Here is a 7334-nt window from a genome sequence, read left to right as displayed (position 1 = left end):
GAGCATTTGATGACCATGGAAGTGGTTCCAAAAGCCACACCAGCGGTTCTTATGATAGAGCACTATGTCAGGCCGGCTCCTACGGTAAGTGTTATGGCATATTTGAGCCCTCTATCTTGGTCATCGATAAAGAAGGGGTTACCTTCTTATCTATGTCTTCTGGATTCAAGAGAGGAAGATGACGAGGGGCAGACAAGTAGATGGAAAACGGATAAACATGGGGAGCACACTTCACCTCCTAGGTCACCGGGTCGAACTGGGGACTAATCGATCACAGGTATAGGAGAGTGATAAGTATAGTTTTTGTTGGCTATATGGGGCAATTTTTTATTTTTATTTCAACCTAATGTAGGAAGCCCTGTGCGGCTAGGATATGAGATGCTATAAACATATGTATATATTGGCCCTATGAGGCATTGTGGCTATGATATGATATGATATGGATGTATATATACATCGGCCTTGCATGGCATTGTTGGTATTTCCTGAGTGCAGGTTCGGGATAGTAAGGACATAGAGGAAACTCTACCAAAATTTTCTAAAAAAAAAAGGGGAATGAACTATAAGTTTATCATACAACTTGGAAGTTGATACCAGTACCCCTGTGATGAACAAAAATGGCCATGGACTGAAAGAATAGAAGGACTACTGCAGGGAGCACTCAAGATAGACGTGATCAATTAAGTATGAGTATCGGATGAAAAAGGGAATAGATAGCTACGAACTGAAGGTGTAGTATGAAAAGGCGAGAAGATAAGACCATTATTAAATTAAAATTGACATGAGACTGAGAAGAATTGGAAGTTAACCTCAGGTACCCGACAAGGATAAAAGCTTAGGAGATATAAAGAAGTATTGTGGATATGTGATTCCACCATGGAAAATATAAAGACCCCTCAAGGATGAGGGAGGTAGCTCTGCAAAACCATTGATACATTGCGAGTCCATTAAGAGGGACAAGTGGTATCCACTGGGATGAAGATAGTGTTATAGCAGATCTAGAAACACGGGTCACTAGAGTACAAGTACTTCCGAATGGAGAAGTTGAAACGATTATGAGCGCTAGCTAATCACTGGTGGGGAAGAAAGGAATGTGGCTCTGGATAAACTACTACATTAATTATATGACTCGAGTACCAGTACTTGGACTAGATTGGGTACTAGTTATCGAGAATTCTAAGCACCCCATGGTTGTATTAAGGTTCTTACAGGGGCAACCTAAAGTATAGATGATCTAACAGAAGGTGTAGATATGGTGCAGTATGTCAAATATGTTGGAACAGAATCATATGCATATGAACAGTTAAAAATAAACAGAGGATGACATGGGTACACCTTAAAGGGGGGAAGTGGACAAGAGAAATACAAATGTGAGTAAGTCAACTATGACTATCATATGTTAATGGGAACGCATAAACTCCAAGCAAAATCCCATGCTGGCATGAGTTCGCATGGGCTAAAGGCCAGCGATAAATGGATAGAAGCCATGATATCTGAGACTATGCGGAGAACCATTAGCAGAGACCCTAATGTATGGGTGCATACAAAAAGGGGTGAACACAATAAGAGAGTAAGACAAAGCGATCTAAGGACCGTGTAAAGGGTAGTAAGGCCATGGTTGAGTAAAGATTAAGATATGGCAACAGAGTTGTTAGCCTCTGAGATGTGACATACAAGTAGCAAGGAGAAAGAATAGAAAATCTCCTACGGTAGGGAATGAGGAGATCAAAGAGTACCCGAAGGAAGGAAAAGAAAGGGGTAGGACCAGTTGTAAAGCAAGATGGACCAAGAAACGAAAATATTGCATCTATCTCATACTAGTTGTATAAAAATAGTTATGCAACCTATAAATATATATAAAGCATAATACCAAGCGGAGGAGTACGTGAGGAAAAGGGGTTATGATATTTTGGATACATTACAGAAAAATGCAAAGATAAGTTAAATCAAATGACCAAAAAGGACATGGTCATGGTTGAACTAAAGATCTACCCCGATATCGAAGATAAAAGAGGAGAGGGCAAGGAGGAACTTGAATAATAGCGAGACAACGCTAAGGTAAATCTTGGGCTAAGTTGAGTGCCTTCACACATTATTGCAAGAATTGCAATGTAACGTGTGATAGAATAATCAGAGCCAAATCTGAGGAAAAGGACCATGGAATAATCTGAACTAATGATGAAGCAACGACACAAGATTATGTACCTAGAGTTTTATAAGTAGGGTTAAGGGAGTTATAAAAAGGGCGTAAGCAAAATGAGCAGGAGTAGCTGGTTACTAACAAATGGCGCACTGGTATGCCAAAGTTCTACGACACTATACCAGTAGTGATAGACAAAACACAAAACGGCTATAAAAATCATTGTGTGAGGGAACGTCAGCACCACTCGGTAGCCAACTCTGATGGGTAAAAAGCAAAACCCAAAAGGTAAGGGTACCAGTTGATGTCAACTAAAGAAACCAAGAAGTAATACACGAGGTCGAATATTCCACAACACAACATTGGCTATAAGACTCATTTTGAACTCCATGAATGGATGATTTTATATGAAATGTCATCCGCATATTAATAATATCATCCCAGGATCCTTTAATCAAGGACTACCTGTTCAGCCGAGATTGTGTGAAATAATAGATCAAGAGAATGGTGAGACTTTACAGAGTTTTCATAGCTATTGTCTTAGATGACGGAGCCTGAGTTATAGCTAACTACTGAAGATCATCCCACAAAGAGATTGGGAAGACAAATAGGTCTTCGTACACTATTGTACCCTCAGACCAAAATATCTTGTGTACTATATTTTGGTGTATTTACAGAAGTTGATGATTGGAATTCCTTCCTATGCTGGCCTAAATATTATATATCTTTTTTTTGCACGGTTTGTGTTTGGGTTTCCTTTTGTGCTTACAAGGAATCAAACTTCAGGTTCAAAGAAGAAGAGTGGCCTGGGATAGGGGTGTTTCTAGAACAAAGCCAGATTCGTTTAAGATTTTTATTTTAAAATGTATTGTTTTGTTTTTCTGTTAGTTTGTAATAATCTTGTAAACATCTGTTCTATATAATAATAAAAAAACTGGGGACAATCTAAGGGGGAGGGGAACTATGTGCTACTTGTATTTTTATTTTCACCTTAATTTGTGTGTATGTGCTATAAGAGTTATTTGTTTTCTCATAGACATCATGTTTAGATTAATTTTAAATATAATTTTAACTTATTTCTATGTATATTTGTTTGCTTAATTAAAATCGGCCTAAAATTAGTAAAACTAGTTCAATATTAATCTTGTCCATTATCATGTGTAGCCTAACTTTTATGTGTTTATCCTTGTCTAGTTTAAAGTAAAGCCACCTTCTCGTGTCTTTAAAATGAGTGTTTAATGATTAGTTTATATTAGAACATATCTTTAATTAGAAACCATGCCAATAGGATTTAATTATATTTTTAGCATGTTAAAATTATATAGAAATCATGCTTATTTAATTCAATTATATTTTGAGCATATTATGTTATAGAAACCATGTCAATAGGTTTTTATATATTTTTCAGTATATCAATTCGTATAGAAATCATGCCTATAAGATCATAAATATTTTTAATATGCCACATTACCTAGAAATCATTTTTCATAGGATTTATTTAATATTCTTTTAGCATGCTAAAATTATCTAGAAACCATGTCAGTAGAACTTAACGAATATCTCTATATTTTATAAAATTATGTCTATAGGTTTTAATAATAATTTCAGCATGTCATTTAGATGTAAAAATTATTGTTTTATGAAGAAATAATTCTCATAGATTAAAATTGACCTTGCCGATTCAAATAATGTCCAAAATAGTGTGATGTTATATATTCTTATCAATCTAGAAATCATGCCTATAGGATGTAATAAATAATTATCACCATGTTAATTTATATAGAAATCATGCCTATAGGATTTTAATAAATGTTTATGATGACCCCGCAGTCTCTAAAGTAGATGACCTCGTAGTGAGATCACGTACATGAACAAAATAAGACAAATAAAACCCTTATTCATCAGACGATGAGGACGAATATAAGAGATTCCCCCTAAGAATACGAACTAGGATTACCCTTCCACACAAGGCTAGGCGAATTGGGATAAGATAAGGTCACATTCTTTGCATAATAATTTAATATAGCATGATAAGAAGATAACCAGTCCATACATAATATCACATCAAAATCAAGCATGTCTAATAAAATCAAGTCTGCATGGGTCTTTCTACCCGAAAATATCACCAAACACCCCCGATATACCCGATCCACCACTAAGGACTCACTTACTGTGGTAGAATCAATAATAGGCACAATAAGAGGCTCACACACTGTTATACCCCGTACTTTTGTACCTTGGAAGGTTCTTAAGCTTCTTAAATTTCTTGAAAGGCTCTTAAGTTTCTTGAAAGTTTCTTAAGCTTCTTGGGAGTCACCATGTGAGCCGGATAATCTATAATGCTACCAGACAACTCTGAGGAAGGGAGAATGTGATACCCCATAGTAGGAAAGATTGGAAATATGGTTATAAGAATCTAGAAGAAGTTGGAGGCCAAGTAATGAGTCGTAGGACACGACTTACTTACGTAAGCTACCAACTTGAAAATCTTACATTTTTAAGCTACTTGAGTTCATACCAAGCTTACGTAGCAAGGATTATATAGGTTCATAAAGTAAGACAAGATTACGAATCCATGGGGGAGAAAAGAGAGTGACATGTGGCTGCAGCTGGAAGTGCCATGTGGCAGAAGCTGAAGAAAGGGGTGGACCCCACCTTCCATGTGGCATCCCCTAGTGGGAAGAGGAGTATGTTGGCCCTATGAGGGCTTGACATATGTCATCACTTAGGGGCTGACATGTGTCACCCCCTAAGGTGGCCTGTATATATATATTTTATGAATCATTAGCTTCATCTTTATCCTTTAGTTCATCCTTATCAAGAAAATTCTAGAAAAAAATAGAGAAGAAAAACCTTAAGCTTGAGAGAGGGAGCCACGGATTTGGAGCCAAAAAGGTAAGATCTCTGATTTTGTTCTGTGAATTACTTATCTAGGGTATACCATGAGGGTATGAAAGTGTTAGTAATATAAATTTATGGTTTGGATCAGCAACAAAAGGATAACAAACAGCCACGAAGTTTCAGTCGCGCTAAAAGATCTTTCGAGGCGAGTTTTGGCGAGTTTCGGGTAAGGTAAGGCTTTACCTTTGAAATAGGAGTTTATTATGTTTTTATGCAGTATAATACATGTATTAAATGAGGCTGGAAGTGCAGAAATTGTATAAGTATGCTTGACGTTAGAAACAAACTAAATTGAAGTTGTTAGAGTTAAATCGAAGTCGAGTAGCGTGTTGTGATTGTGGTGCTGCGGTTGCATCTGGGTTGGTTGTGTTTTGAAGGGCTGTAAATTGTTCTCAAAAGGGTGTGTTTTCTTCTAGTTGCATCCACATGACCCTCCATTTCATATGGTTAAAGGTTTTATGAAACAAAGATTAAAAACTCTATTTTGGTATCGCAGTTTTGAGCGAGTTGGTTGGAGGTTGTATTGTGTAATGTTGAAGTGATTTACTTGTATATACATCTGCTGGTTGTTTTTTTAATATGTCTGCCAAGATTAGAATGGATACTGCCTGATTTCAGCTAACTTCAGAACTAGTAATAAACTAGTCGAGGAAAATGGATAAGGAAATGATTCCTCTGGATACTTGGTTGTAGAGTTGGAAATTAGAAAGTGAAAGGTTATTAACCTTAGTATTGCTTTCATGTTAAATAGGTTCAAAAGACGATGAGGTGAACGTGGTTAAGGGTAATCCATAAGAGGTATGTGAAGCTACCTTCTTTCTCTTGGCATGTTTTTGGCATAAGTATGTAAAACTACCCTTGCTCTCTCTTGATATGTCTTTGACATAAGTTATGATGTTATGATGAAATGTTTATGCTACCGAGTCCTTTGATGGGCCAAGTATGATATATGTTACCATCTAAGGATCGGGACGAACGTTCCCCAACATATGTTACTATCTAAGGATCGGGCCAAATATTCCTCGGTATATGTTACGATCTAAGGATCGGGTCGAACATCCCTCGGCATATGTTACTATATAAGGAGCAGGCCATACTTCCATGGCACATATGTATGTGACGACTACATGAGGGAAAGTAGAGAGTATGTAAAGCAGTCTGTTCTTTCTTTAGGCATATCTTAGAATTAAGTAAGGATTAATATGAGCTTTGGGGGTAATTCCATTCATAAGTCTCGAGAGTAATTCATGATTCCTGTTCTTAGAGATTCTCTGATAATTAATGTCCTTGACTTTTATAAGTTATTTGGTATCATCTTGATTCACGCCTATGGTTTCTAAGGCTCTTTTGATATAACCAATAGTGATATTTGAGGGATGACTGATATGAGTATCGTCCTGGTTTGCAAATGACAATTTGTTTTTATTACTTCATTGAGTCTTTGACAATGTTTTAAATTGCATATGGTTACTCACTATTCTACTCGTGTATACTGTAACCCCTCTTATCATCGAGTCCCAAGCCGAGTACGTAATCATGCGCAGTTCAATGCATTATCCACCGAGTCCCTCACTAAAGGGTCGGGTATGCTATACGAGGACATGATAATGCAATGACATGAACAACTCACTGAGTCCCTCACGAAAGGGCTGGGTACGCTATATGAGAATATGATAATACAATGACATGAACAACTCATCAAGCCCCTTACTAGAGGGTCAGGTACTTATGTATATATACATATGTATGATGATGTGATGTGATAAGGTGATGATGGCGTCGGGCCCTATGATGGTCCTATAGATATGGTTCACCGAGTCCCGGAAGGGGCCAGCTGTATTGTATTATTTGAGCATGCATGTTTTTTGTATGATTCACAAATACAGGTATAGTGGTTCCTTAAGTAACACCGACATCTCCTAACTCTCTTTTTTAGAAATGCTCTCAGTTATACTATGTTATGCTTTATATACTCAGTACATATGTCATACTGACCCCCCTTTCTCGAAGGGGCTGCATTTCATGCTCGCAGGTACAGATACATACTTTGGGGATCCGCCAGCGTAAGAGTCCCACTCAACAGTTCAGAAGCGCTCCATTATGTCGGAGCCTAGATTTTGGTACTAACTCTCGATGTATATAATTAGTTGTTTATAGGTATGGCGGGGGCCCTGTCCCGCCTTATATTACTGCTCTTACTCTTAGAGGTCGGTGGACATGTATGTGGGTTGTATATGTATGTATGTTCAGTTGTGCCTATAAGATGGATGTTTTGGGATGTCTCATTTGTCAT

The sequence above is a fragment of the Solanum dulcamara genome, chromosome 7 (assembly GCF_947179165.1).
Source record: "Solanum dulcamara chromosome 7, daSolDulc1.2, whole genome shotgun sequence".
NCBI lineage: Eukaryota > Viridiplantae > Streptophyta > Magnoliopsida > Solanales > Solanaceae > Solanum > Solanum dulcamara.
The sequence above is the reverse complement of the archived record's forward strand: the minus strand, read 5'-3'. Positions refer to the sequence as shown.